Genomic DNA, 14,799 nt, shown 5'->3' with positions numbered 1-14,799 from the left:
TGGGAGAGGTGATGGGAGAGGGGCTGGGAGAGGAGGTGGGAGAGGGGCTGGGAGAGGGGCTGGGTGAGGGGCTGGGAGAGGAGCTGGGAAAGGGGCTGGGATAGGAGCTGGGAGAGGGGCTGGGAGAGGAGCTGGGAGAGGTCATGGAAGAGGAGCTGGGAGAGGTGATGGGAGAGGTGATGGGAGAGAAGCTGTGAGAGGTGCTGGGAAAGTAGCTGGGAGAGGTGCTGGGAGTAGCGCTGAGAGAGGTACTGGGAAAGGAGCTGGGAGAGGTCATGGGAGAGGAGCTGGGAGAGGTGATGGGAGAGGTGATGGGAGAGGTGATGGGAGAGGTGATGGGAGAGGTGATGGGAGAGGTGATGGGAGAGGAGCTGGGAGAGGTGGTGGGAGAGGTGGTGGGAGAGGTGGTGGGAGAGGTGATGGGAGAGGAGCTGGGAGAGGAGGTGGGAGAGGTGATGGGAGAGGAGCTGGGATAGGAGCTGGGAGAGGTGATGGGAGAGGTGATGGGAGAAGGGCTGGGAGAGGGGCTGGGAGAGGTGATGGGAGAGGTGATGGGAGAGGAGCTGGGAGAGTTGATGGGAGAGGTGATGGGAGAGGAGCTGGGAGAGGTGGTGGGTGGGAGAGGAGCTGGGAGAGGAGCTGGGAGACGAGGTGGGAGAGGTGATGGGAGAGGTGATGGGAGAGGTGATGGGAGAGGGGCTGGGAGAGGTGCTAGGAGAGTTGATGGGAGAGGTGATGGGAGAGGTGCTAGGAGAGGTGCTGGGAGAGTTGATGGGAGAGGTGATGGGAGAGGTGCTAGGAGAGGTGCTGGGAGAGGCGCTGAGAGAGGTACTGGGAAAGGAGCTGGGAGAGGTCATGGGAGAGGAGCTGGGAGAGGTGATGGGAGAGGAGCTGTGAGAGATGATGGGAGAGGAGCTGGGAGAGGTGATGGGATAGATGATGGGAGAGGAGCTGGGAGAGGTGATGGGAGAGGGGCTGGGAGAGGAGGTGGGAGAGGGGCTGGGAGAGGGGCTGGGTGAGGGGCTGGGAGAGGAGCTGGGAAAGGGGCTGGGATAGGAGCTGGGAGAGGGGCTGGGAGAGGAGCTGGGAGAGGTCATGGAAGAGGAGCTGGGAGAGGTGATGGGAGAGGTGATGGGAGAGAAGCTGTGAGAGGTGCTGGGAAAGTAGCTGGGAGAGGTGCTGGGAGTAGCGCTGAGAGAGGTACTGGGAAAGGAGCTGGGAGAGGTCATGGGAGAGGAGCTGGGAGAGGTGATGGGAGAGGTGATGGGAGAGGTGATGGGAGAGGTGATGGGAGAGGTGATGGGAGAGGAGCTGGGAGAGGTGGTGGGAGAGGTGGTGGGAGAGGTGGTGGGAGAGGTGATGGGAGAGGAGCTGGGAGAGGAGGTGGGAGAGGTGATGGGAGAGGAGCTGGGATAGGAGCTGGGAGAGGTGATGGGAGAGGTGATGGGAGAAGGGCTGGGAGAGGGGCTGGGAGAGGTGATGGGAGAGGTGATGGGAGAGGAGCTGGGAGAGTTGATGGGAGAGGTGATGGGAGAGGAGCTGGGAGAGGTGGTGGGTGGGAGAGGAGCTGGGAGAGGAGCTGGGAGACGAGGTGGGAGAGGTGATGGGAGAGGTGATGGGAGAGGGGCTGGGAGAGGGGCTGGGAGAGGTGCTAGGAGAGTTGATGGGAGAGGTGATGGGAGAGGTGCTAGGAGAGGTGCTGGGAGAGTTGATGGGAGAGGTGATGGGAGAGGTGCTAGGAGAGGTGCTGGGAGAGGCGCTGAGAGAGGTACTGGGAAAGGAGCTGGGAGAGGTCATGGGAGAGGAGCTGGGAGAGGTGATGGGAGAGGAGCTGTGAGAGATGATGGGAGAGGAGCTGGGAGAGGTGATGGGATAGATGATGGGAGAGGAGCTGGGAGAGGTGCTGGGAGAGGAGCTGGGAGATGTGATGTGAGAGGAGCTGTGAGAGGTGATGGGAGAGGTGCTGGGTGGGATAGGCAGACAACAAAGGGTTTGTTTAGTACTACAATGGAGTGACAACATATTGTTACTGCTAGCTAGTGATACCATTGTTACAGACAGACACTGACAGTGTCTGGCAGGGAGACAGACAGGCAGGGATACAGACTGGCAGGGAGACAGACAGGCAGGGAGACAGACAGGCAGGGAGACAGGCAGGCAGACAGTGTTCAATATAGACCTATAAGTATTGTTACAGACAGACAGACAGACAGAGTTCAATATAGACCTATATGTATTGTTACAGACAGACAGACAGACAGACAGACAGACAGACAGACAGACAGACAGACAGACAGACAGACAGACCGTGTTCAATATAGACCTATATGTATTGTTACAGACAGACAGAGTTCAATATAGACCTATATGTATTGTTACAGACAGACAGACAGACAGACAGACAGACAGAGTTCAATATAGACCTATATGTATTGTTACAGACAGACAGACAGACAGACAGACAGACAGACAGACAGACAGACAGACAGACAGACAGACAGACAGACAGACAGTGTTCAATATAGACCTATATGTATACGTTTCTAAGTGGAGGCTGTGCAGGGGAAGGAAAGACTCACATAAAGTCTTAAACAGGGAGATCACTTGACATAGAAGTCAAAATGTTTTGTTTTTGAAGGTACTAAGGATGTCAGGAGACCATCCACCTATCTGAGCTGTTCTTGCCAACTGATTGGCTCAAATGCATTAAGAAGGAAAGAAAGTCCACAAATTAACTTTTAACAAGGCACAGCTGTTAATTGAAATGCATTCCAGGTGACTACTTCATGAAGGTGGTTGAGAGAATGCCAAGAGTGTGCAAAGCTGTCATCAAGGCAAAGGGTGGCTACTTTGAAGAATCTCAAATATGAAATATATTTTCTTTTGTTTAACACTTTTTTGGTTACCACATAATTCAATTTGTGTTATTTCATAGTTTTGATGTTTTTAAAATTATTCTACAATGTAGAAAATAGTCAAACTAAAGAAAAACCCTTGAAGAAGCAGGTGTTGTAAAACCTTTGACAGTAGTGTACATGTTAACCTGCCTTCACCCTACTCCCAGCATTCACATACTGTATTAATACTGTCGTACTCCCCTTTCTCTTTCCTCTTCCTCCTCTCCTCCTCTTCCTCATCTCCTCTCCCTTCTGTCCTCTTGTTCATCTCCTCTCCTCGTCTCCTCTTCCTCATCTCCTCATCTCCTCTTCCTCATCTCCTCTCCCTTCTGTCATCTTCCTCATCTCCTCTTCCTCATCTCCTCTTCCTCATCTCCTCATCTGCTCTCCCTTCTGTCATCTTCCTCATCTCCTCTTCCTCATCTCCTATTCCTCTTCCTCATATGATCTTCCTCATCATCCTTGCATCTCCTCTTCTTCTTCTCCTCCTCCTCGTCTCCCTTTCCTCATTTCCTCTTCCACCTCATGTCTTCATCTCCTCTTCCTCATCTCCTCTTCCTCACTTCCCACTCTCCTCTCATCTTTCTTCATAGCAGTGCTAGGCCTGGAGGGCAGAGAGAGAAGGGCGGAGGGGGATTTAGAGAGGAAGGGAAGAGGCTTGTCTTTGTAGTGGTTGCCAGATCTGATCAAATCCTGGTCTAGTTAGAGGTTTCTATTGGCCACAGAGACCACCCACAGTAGAAAGAGACCACCCTAGTAGAGAGTCTACCCCCATAGACTAAGACCACCCTAGTAGACAGAGTCTACCCCCATAGACAGAGACCGCCCAGTAGACAGAGACCACCCCGGTAGACAGAGACCACCCCGGTAGACAGAGACCACCCCGGTAGACAGAGACCACCCCAGTAGACAGAGACCACCCCGGGAGACAGAGCCCACCCCGGGAGACAGAGCCCACCCCGGGAGACAGAGCCCACCCCCGGGAGACAGAGACCCACCCCAGTAGACAGAGCCCACCCCAGTAGACAGAGCCCACCCCGGTAGACAGAGACCACCCCGGTACACAGAGACCACCCCGGTACACAGAGACCACCACCATAGACAGAGACCACCCCAGTAGACAGAGACCACCCCGGTAGACAGAGACCACCCCGGTACACAGAGACCACCCCGGTACACAGAGACCACCCCGGTACACAGAGACCACCCCGGTAGACAGAGACCACCCCGGTAGACAGAGACCACCCCATAGGCAGAGACCACCCCGTAGGCAGAGACCACCCCGGTAGACAGAGACCACCCCGGTAGACAGAGACCACCCCGGTAGACAGAGACCACCCCGGTACACAGAGACCACCCCGGTAAACAGAGACCACAAAAGAGACCACCCCCATAGACAGAGACCACCCCGGTAGACAGAGACCACCCCGGTAGACAGAGACCACCCCGGTACACAGAGACCACCCCGGTACACAGAGACCACCCCCATAGACAGAGACCACCCCGGTAGACAGAGACCACCCCGGTAGACAGAGACCACCCCGGTAGACAGAGACCACCCCATAGGCAGAGACCACCCCGGTAGACAGAGACCACCCCGGTAGACAGAGACCACCCCATAGGCAGAGACCACCCCGGTAGACAGAGACCACCCCAGTAGACAGAGACCACCCCGGTAGACAGAGACCACCCCGGTAGACAGAGACCACCCCGGTACACAGAGACCACCCCCATAGACAGAGACCACCCCGGTAGACAGAGACCACCCCGGTAGACAGAGACCACCCCATAGGCAGAGACCACCCCGGTAGACAGAGACCACCCCGTAGGCAGAGACCACCCCGGTAGGCAGAGACCACCCCGGTAGACAGAGACCACCCCGGTAGACAGAGACCACCCCGGTACACAGAGACCACCCCCATAGACAGAGACCACCCCGGTAGACAGAGACCATCCCGTAGGCAGAGACCACCCCGGTAGGCAGAGACCACCCCGGTAGACAGAGACCACCCCGGTAGACAGAGACCACCCCGGTACACAGAGACCACCCCGGTACACAGAGACCACCCCCATAGACAGAGACCACCCCGGTAGACAGAGACCACCCCGTAGGCAGAGACCACCCCGGTAGACAGAGCCCACCCCGGTAGACAGAGACCATCCCGTAGGCAGAGACCACCCCGGTAGGCAGAGACCACCCCGGTAGACAGAGACCACCCCGGTAGACAGAGACCACCCCGGTACACAGAGACCACCCCCATAGACAGAGACCACCCCGGTAGACAGAGACCACCCCGTAGGCAGAGACCACCCCGGTAGACAGAGCCCACCCCGGTAGACAGAGACCACCCCGGTACACAGAGACCACCCCGGTACACAGAGACCACCCCCATAGACAGAGACCACCCCAGTAGACAGAGACCACCCCGGTAGACAGAGACCACCCCGGTAGACAGAGACCACCCCGGTACACAGAGACCACCCCCATAGACAGAGACCACCCCGGTAGACAGAGACCACCCCGGTAGACAGAGCCCACCCCGGTAGACAGAGACCACCCCGGTACACAGAGACCACCCCGGTACACAGAGACCACCCCGTAGGCAGAGACCACCCCGGTAGACAGAGACCACCCCGGTAGACAGAGACCACCCCGGTAGACAGAGACCACCCCTTATAATGTGAAGAAATAGCCTAATAGTCTTTCTGATCTGTTGCATCAACCTCATTTACATGTTGATGTTAGTTGGTTGTATTAATGTGGGCTCTATCGCATCCCACAGCTGTCAGAGTATTTTGTAATATTTCTTTTTTGCGCAGAAGTACAAATTGACCAATAGAATAGGTCAACTTTTGTACAATGGGGGGATAGTAGATTGACATAAGCTAGTGCTTTTTCTGTTCGTTAGTCCTACTCATCTTGTTGGCTGATGATAAGTAAATGTGGACAGTTCTTTCAATATCTTCAACATGCACATCGGAATTGGATACGAGGGATGTGCCCAGTTGCGTCCCCAATGTGTCTGTCTTCACTTGTATCCGACTTCTTAGCTGAGATGCCTGTGAGAAGAAACCGATCACGTGACAAGCATTGGCTAAAACTAATTGAGATATCTGAGAGAGCCATGTTAGTGAAAAGTGCTTTGGAATAAAGCGATTGGCATCAGGGAGAAGGGAATTATAATGATTATATTCAGCCCAAGGGCAAAAGGCATGGATTTTTTTTAGGGGGCATTATGGCCACACGAGGGGGATGCCGCAGGGAAATTTGAAGCGTGGTGAGAATATTATCAAGTGCTTGTCAAATTTGAATGGGAGACTGATGAAGTGTGTACAGCGTGACGCAAGAAAATGTCTTTCATACAACTTAATTCGAATCATAATTAAAGTCGCACCATGCAGCCTTAGAATATTCAACCATTCAAAAGTTTGGGATCACTTAGAAATGTCCTTGTTTTTGAAAGAAAAGCACACCAGTCTTAACGTCAACAGTGAAGAGGCGACACCGGGATGCTGGCCTTCTAGACAGGGTTGCAAAGAAAAAGCCATATCTCAGACTGGCCAATAAAAATAAAAGATTAAGATGGGCAAAAGAACACAGACACTGGACAGAGGAACTCTGCCTAGAAGGCCAGCATCCCGGAGTCGCCTCTTCACTGTTGACGTTGAGACTGGACAGAGGAACTCTGCCTAGAAGGCCAGCATCCCGGAGTCGACTCTGTTCAATTGTATTCTTTATACTGTAAAATAATATAAAATCTATTTTTTATTTTATCTTTATTTAACTAGGCAAGTCAGATAAGAACAACATTTTATTTTCAATGACGGCCTACCCCGGACCATTTGTGCGCAGCCCTATGGGACTCCCAGTCACGACCGGATGTGATGCCACCTGGATTTGAACCAGGGACTGCAGTGACCCCTCTTGCACAGAGATCCAGTGCCTTAGACTGCAGAGACCACTCAGGAGTCCCATGATACCAAGGAATTCTAAGCCAATCTTGTAATAGAACTAGTGCAGCCATTTCTATTTTATTATTAAATAAGGCAAGTCAGTTAAGAACAAATTATTATTTACAATGATGGCCTACCGGGGAACAGTGGGTTAACTGCCTTGTTCAGGGGCAGAACGACAGACAGAGTCGATCTAGCAACCTTTTGGTTTTCTGACCCAACGCTCTAACCACTAGGTTACCTGCCACCCCAGATCAGGACCTAACATAAGGACAACTCAGAGTGTTCTGTTCTTCTGAAATAGACGACATTTTCTTTGTATCATGTTTCTTTAGACCTGTCTAAAACAAATAATGGATTTATTGTGATGGTGTAGAATATATTACATGGATTTATTGTGAAGGTGTAGACTATATTACATGGATTTATTGTGATGGTGTAGGCTATATTACATGGATTTATTGTGATGGTGTAGACTATATTACATGGATTTATTGTGATGGTGTAGGTAGACTATATTACATGGATTTATTGTGATGGTGTAGACTATATTACATGGATTTATTGTGAAGGTGTAGGTAGACTATATTACATGGATTTATTGTGATGGTGTAGACTATATTACATGGATTTATTGTGATGGTGTAGGTAGACTATATTACATGGATTTATTGTGATGGTGTAGACTATATTACATGGATTTATTGTGATGGTGTAGGTAGACCATATTACATGGATTTATTGTGATGGTGTAGACTATATTACGTGGATTTATTGTGATGGTGTAGACTATATTACATGCATTTATTGTGATGGTGTAGACTATATTACATGGATTTATTGTGATGGTGTAGACTATATTACATGGATTTATTGTGATGGTGTAGGTAGACCATATTACATGCATTTATTGTGATGGTGTAGACTATATTACATGGATTTATTGTGATGGTGTAGGTAGGCTATATTACATGGATTTATTGTGATGGTGTAGACTATATTACATGGATTTATTGTGATGGTGTAGGTAGACTATATTACATGGATTTATTGTGATGGTGTAGACTATATTACATGGATTTATTGTGATGGTGTAGACTATATTACATGGATTTATTGTGATGGTGTAGGTAGACCATATTACATGGATTTATTGTGATGGTGTAGACTATATTACATGGATTTATTGTGATGGTGTAGGTAGACTATATTACGTGGATTTATTGTGATGGTGTAGACTATATTACATGCATTTATTGTGATGGTGTAGACTATATTACATGGATTTATTGTGATGGTGTAGACTATATTACATGGATTTATTGTGATGGTGTAGGTAGACTATATTACATGGATTTATTGTGATGGTGTAGACTATATTACATGGATTTATTGTGATGGTGTAGGTAGGCTATATTACATGGATTTATTGTGATGGTGTAGACTATATTACATGGATTTATTGTGATGGTGTAGGTAGACTATATTACATGGATTTATTGTGATGGTGTAGACTATATTACATGGATTTATTGTGATGGTGTAGGTAGACCATATTACATGGATTTATTGTGATGGTGTAGACTATATTACGTGGATTTATTGTGATGGTGTAGACTATATTACATGCATTTATTGTGATGGTGTAGACTATATTACATGGATTTATTGTGATGGTGTAGACTATATTACATGGATTTATTGTGATGGTGTAGGTAGACCATATTACATGCATTTATTGTGATGGTGTAGACTATATTACATGGATTTATTGTGATGGTGTAGGTAGGCTATATTACATGGATTTATTGTGATGGTGTAGACTATATTACATGGATTTATTGTGATGGTGTAGGTAGACTATATTACATGGATTTATTGTGATGGTGTAGACTATATTACATGGATTTATTGTGATGGTGTAGACTATATTACATGGATTTATTGTGATGGTGTAGGTAGACCATATTACATGGATTTATTGTGATGGTGTAGACTATATTACATGGATTTATTGTGATGGTGTAGGTAGACTATATTACGTGGATTTATTGTGATGGTGTAGACTATATTACATGCATTTATTGTGATGGTGTAGACTATATTACATGGATTTATTGTGATGGTGTAGACTATATTACATGGATTTATTGTGATGGTGTAGGTAGACTATATTACATGGATTTATTGTGATGGTGTAGACTATATTACATGGATTTATTGTGATGGTGTAGGTAGGCTATATTACATGGATTTATTGTGATGGTGTAGACTATATTACATGGATTTATTGTGATGGTGTAGGTAGACTATATTACATGGATTTATTGTGATGGTGTAGACTATATTACATGGATTTATTGTGATGGTGTAGGTAGACCATATTACATGCATTTATTGTGATGGTGTAGGGAGACTATATTACATGTATTTATTGTGATGGTGTAGACCACATATGTCAGAGTCAAGGCCCGCGGGCCACATCCGGCCCGCAAGAAGGTTTTTTACGGCCCCTGGGATGATCTTGATTTATTATTAGAACCGGCCCGCAGCAAGCCGGCAGCCCGCAGATCTTTTACACGCACCAATACTACATTTCCCACAATGCAAAGGTGACGCACCGAGCAGTAGGCTGCTTCATTTCAATATTTATTGGCACAGCAGTCGTCAGCATCACAGTAAAATTAACTTTCAGATACCCATCAAAAATGGCAAAACGGAAGGTGGATACTGAGAACCGGGGGTTTCAAACAAGGTGGGAGTCGGAGTATATGTTCACGAAGGTAGCTGGAAAACCTGTGTGTCTTCTGTGTGGAGAAAGTGTGGCGGTACTGAAAGAGTATAATCTGAGACGACATTATGAAACGAAACACGCGGACAAAAACAAGAATATGGACATGGAACAAAGGCTACAAAAGGCAGAGGAATTAAAACGAGGCCTCAAATCTCGACAGGCTCTGTTCAAAAAAGCCAAATCACAAGGCCAGGCTGCTGTCAAGGCCAGTTTTATTTTGGCAGAAGAGATCGCTAAATCAGCCCGGCCATTTACGGAGGGGGATTTCATCAAAAACTGCATGATTAAAGTTTGTGACGAAGTTTGCCCAGAAAAAAGGCAACTCTTTTTAAATGTGAGTCTGAGCAGAAACACCATTGCCGAGAGAGTAGACCAGTTGTCCATCAATCTAAAAGAGCAGCTTGTGAAAAAGGGAAAAGATTTTATTGCATATTCCTTGGCTGTGGATGAGAGCACCGACATTTCTGACATTGCCCAGTTGTCAATTTTCATCCGCGGAGTGGACTCCAACCTAAGCGTGACAGAGGAGTTTTTGGCTTTACGTCCTATGCATGGCACAACTACGGGGCATGATTTGTATGAAGAGGTGTCAAGATGTGTAAATGAGATGGAGCTGCCTTGGGAAAAACTCGTGGGTTTGACAACCGACGGAGCACCTGCGATGTGTGGACACAGGAGCGGACTGGTGGCGAAGATACGGGAAAAGATGCAAGAGGAAAACGCGACAGGTGAGCTGACAGCTTATCATTGTATCATACACCAGGAAGCGTTGTGCGGTAAAGCCTTGAAAATGGAGCATGTAATGAGCATCATCACGCGCACAGTTAACTTTATCAGAGCCAAAGGTTTGAATCACCGCCAGTTCAAGGCATTTCTGACGGAGTTAGAAACGGAGCATGGTGATTTGCCTTATCACACAGAGGTGCGATGGCTAAGCCAGGGAAAGGTGCTTCAAAGATGTTTCGAGCTTCGTGAGGAGATTTGTCTGTTCTTGGACAGCAAAGGGAAAGACACAACACAACTCCGAGACGAAATGTTTCTGTGTGAAATGGCTTTTCTGTGTGACATTACGAGTCATCTGAATGCAATAAACTTGCAGCTGCAGGGTCGGGATCGTGTCATCTCTGATATGTACAGTACAGTGAAGGCATTTAAAACCAAACTGACTCTGTGGGAGACGCAGATGCGGAAAGAAAATTTGAGCCACTTTCCCAGCTGCCAGACCATGAAAGAGAAGCTCTCTACCAGTGCGTTCCCGAGCACACAGTTGGCTGATAAAATAGGTATGCTTGCCGCTGACTTTCGACGCCGATTTGCTGACTTTGAAGCACAAAAAAGCAGGTTGGAACTGCTCGGTAACCCATTTGCTGTGGAAAGCTCACCACCAAACCTCCAAATGGAGTTGATTGACCTCCAATGCAATGATGCACTGAGGGCAAAATATGCGGCAGTGGGTGCTGCGGAGTTCGCCCGTTTCCTCCCCGGCACAATGCCCCAGCTGCGCATCCAGGCTGCTCAAACGTTGTCTATGTTTGGCAGCACATACCTGTGTGAACAACTGTTTTCTTTGATGAACCTGAACAAAACATCACACAGAAGTCGACTTACTGCTGAACACCTCCACTCAATTCTGAGGATTTCTTCAGCTCAGAGCCTTACCCCGAACATTGATGAACTTGTGGAAAAGATGGGACACCACCAAGTATCACCCTCAACCTCAAACAAGTGAACATTACTGTGCAATCACATATTTAGAGTTTTTACTCAGTTCAAGTTTAAAAGTTAAAATTTAATATTTGTTTTCACTGCATGTTACTTCTCCTTAAACAAAGTGTTGTTTTTGATTAATAGATTTTTGCACTTTATTTTTTTGTATTTCAATCCAATTATATTTTAAAAATATTTCAGTTGAGTGGATGATAGAAAATTGCTATTATTGTTTTTTCTTTGAAGTAAATTTAGCCCACTTTTGCTAAAATAGAAAATATAGTCTACTGATGGTGCCTTGAATACCGGTTTCTTTCATTTAATGTTCATGTTATGGGGATATTTATATAAAGGAAATTTGTCTTTTGTGTCTGTTGAAAATTAAAGATTACTGACAGAGCCATAAGAAAATATTGCTTTATTTATCTGATCATATTGTAATATATTTGTTAGGTTTTCAGTAGGTTCAATTAGGTTCACTAGACTATATGCGTCATTTAAAAATTTTTCAATGAACATTCGAACAGTCCGGCCCTCGTCTTGTAGCTGATTTTTTTATTTGGCCCTCCGTCCATTTGACTTTGACACCCCTGGTGTAGACTATTACATGGATTTATTGTGATGGTGTAGACTATTACATGGATTTATTGTGATGGTGTAGACTATATTACATGGATTTATTGTGAAGGTGTAGACTATATTACATGGATTTATTGTGATGGTGTAGACTATATTACATGGATTTATTGTGATGGTGTAGGTAGACTATATTACATGGATTTATTGTGAAGGTGTAGGTAGACTATATTACATGGATTTATTGTGATGGTGTAGACTATATTACATGGATTTATTGTGATGGTGTAGGTAGACTATATTACATGCATTTATTGTGATGGTGTAGGTAGACTATATTACATGGATTTATTGTGATGGTGTAAACTATATTACATGGATTTATTGTGATGGTGTAGACTATATTACATGGATTTATTGTGATGGTGTAGACTATATTACATGGATTTATTGTGAAGGTGTAGGTAGACTATATTACATGCATTTATTGTGATGGTGTAGACTATATTACATGGATTTATTGTGATGGTGTAGACTATATTACATGGATTTATTGTGAAGGTGTAGGTAGACTATATTACATGCATTTATTGTGATGGTGTAGACCACATATGTCAGAGTCAAGGCCCGCGGGCCACATCCGGCCCGCAAGAAGGTTTTTTACGGCCCCTGGGATGATCTTGATTTATTATTAGAACCGGCCCGCAGCAAGCCGGCAGCCCGCAGATCTTTTACACGCACCAATACTACATTTCCCACAATGCAAAGGTGACGCACCGAGCAGTAGGCTGCTTCATTTCAATATTTATTGGCACAGCAGTCGTCAGCATCACAGTAAAATTAACTTTCAGATACCCATCAAAAATGGCAAAACGGAAGGTGGATACTGAGAACCGGGGGTTTCAAACAAGGTGGGAGTCGGAGTATATGTTCACGAAGGTAGCTGGAAAACCTGTGTGTCTTCTGTGTGGAGAAAGTGTGGCGGTACTGAAAGAGTATAATCTGAGACGACATTATGAAACGAAACACGCGGACACACACGCGGACGCAACTGTCAAGGCCAGTTTTATTTTGGCAGAAGAGATCGCTAAATCAGCCCGGCCATTTACGGAGGGGGATTTCATCAAAAACTGCATGATTAAAGTTTGTGACGAAGTTTGCCCAGAAAAAAGGCAACTCTTTTTAAATGTGAGTCTGAGCAGAAACACCATTGCCGAGAGAGTAGACCAGTTGTCCATCAATCTAAAAGAGCAGCTTGTGAAAAAGGGAAAAGATTTTATTGCATATTCCTTGGCTGTGGATGAGAGCACCGACATTTCTGACATTGCCCAGTTGTCAATTTTCATCCGCGGAGTGGACTCCAACCTAAGCGTGACAGAGGAGTTTTTGGCTTTACGTCCTATGCATGGCACAACTACGGGGCATGATTTGTATGAAGAGGTGTCAAGATGTGTAAATGAGATGGAGCTGCCTTGGGAAAAACTCGTGGGTTTGACAACCGACGGAGCACCTGCGATGTGTGGACACAGGAGCGGACTGGTGGCGAAGATACGGGAAAAGATGCAAGAGGAAAACGCGACAGGTGAGCTGACAGCTTATCATTGTATCATACACCAGGAAGCGTTGTGCGGTAAAGCCTTGAAAATGGAGCATGTAATGAGCATCATCACGCGCACAGTTAACTTTATCAGAGCCAAAGGTTTGAATCACCGCCAGTTCAAGGCATTTCTGACGGAGTTAGAAACGGAGCATGGTGATTTGCCTTATCACACAGAGGTGCGATGGCTAAGCCAGGGAAAGGTGCTTCAAAGATGTTTCGAGCTTCGTGAGGAGATTTGTCTGTTCTTGGACAGCAAAGGGAAAGACACAACACAACTCCGAGACGAAATGTTTCTGTGTGAAATGGCTTTTCTGTGTGACATTACGAGTCATCTGAATGCAATAAACTTGCAGCTGCAGGGTCGGGATCGTGTCATCTCTGATATGTACAGTACAGTGAAGGCATTTAAAACCAAACTGACTCTGTGGGAGACGCAGATGCGGAAAGAAAATTTGAGCCACTTTCCCAGCTGCCAGACCATGAAAGAGAAGCTCTCTACCAGTGCGTTCCCGAGCACACAGTTGGCTGATAAAATAGGTATGCTTGCCGCTGACTTTCGACGCCGATTTGCTGACTTTGAAGCACAAAAAAGCAGGTTGGAACTGCTCGGTAACCCATTTGCTGTTGACGTGGAAAGCTCACCACCAAACCTCCAAATGGAGTTGATTGACCTCCAATGCAATGATGCACTGAGGGCAAAATATGCGGCAGTGGGTGCTGCGGAGTTCGCCCGTTTCCTCCCCGGCACAATGCCCCAGCTGCGCATCCAGGCTGCTCAAACGTTGTCTATGTTTGGCAGCACATACCTGTGTGAACAACTGTTTTCTTTGATGAACCTGAACAAAACATCACACAGAAGTCGACTTACTGCTGAACACCTCCACTCAATTCTGAGGATTTCTTCAGCTCAGAGCCTTACCCCGAACATTGATGAACTTGTGGAAAAGATGGGACACCACCAAGTATCACCCTCAACCTCAAACAAGTGAACATTACTGTGCAATCACATATTTAGAGTTTTTACTCAGTTCAAGTTTAAAAGTTAAAATTTAATATTTGTTTTCACTGCATGTTACTTCTCCTTAAACAAAGTGTTGTTTTTGATTAATAGATTTTTGCACTTTATTTTTTTGTATTTCAATCCAATTATATTTTAAAAATATTTCAGTTGAGTGGATGATAGAAAATTGCTATTATTGTTTTTTCTTTGAAGTAAATTTAGCCCACTTTTGCTAAAATAGAAAATATAGTCTACTGATGGTGCCTTGAAT

The 14,799-nt window shown here is 46.2% G+C and overlaps 1 protein-coding gene and 1 pseudogene across 1 annotated transcript in view; both read right to left on the bottom strand.

Annotated features, from left to right (window-relative positions):
* The window catches only part of LOC139419371 (cell adhesion molecule 2-like), a 478,628-nt gene that overhangs the window by 412,906 nt on the left and 50,923 nt on the right, over positions 1-14,799 (bottom strand). The gene's annotated exons all lie outside the window — the stretch shown is intronic.
* LOC139419786 (uncharacterized) overlaps positions 274-14,799 on the bottom strand; it is a 33,654-nt pseudogene continuing 19,128 nt past the window's right edge.

This window comes from Oncorhynchus clarkii, chromosome 10 (genome assembly GCF_045791955.1).
Source record: "Oncorhynchus clarkii lewisi isolate Uvic-CL-2024 chromosome 10, UVic_Ocla_1.0, whole genome shotgun sequence".
In the NCBI taxonomy this organism is placed as follows: Eukaryota; Metazoa; Chordata; class Actinopteri; order Salmoniformes; family Salmonidae; genus Oncorhynchus; species Oncorhynchus clarkii.
Note: the sequence above shows the minus strand (reverse complement) of the source record. Positions and strands in the feature narration are given on the sequence as shown.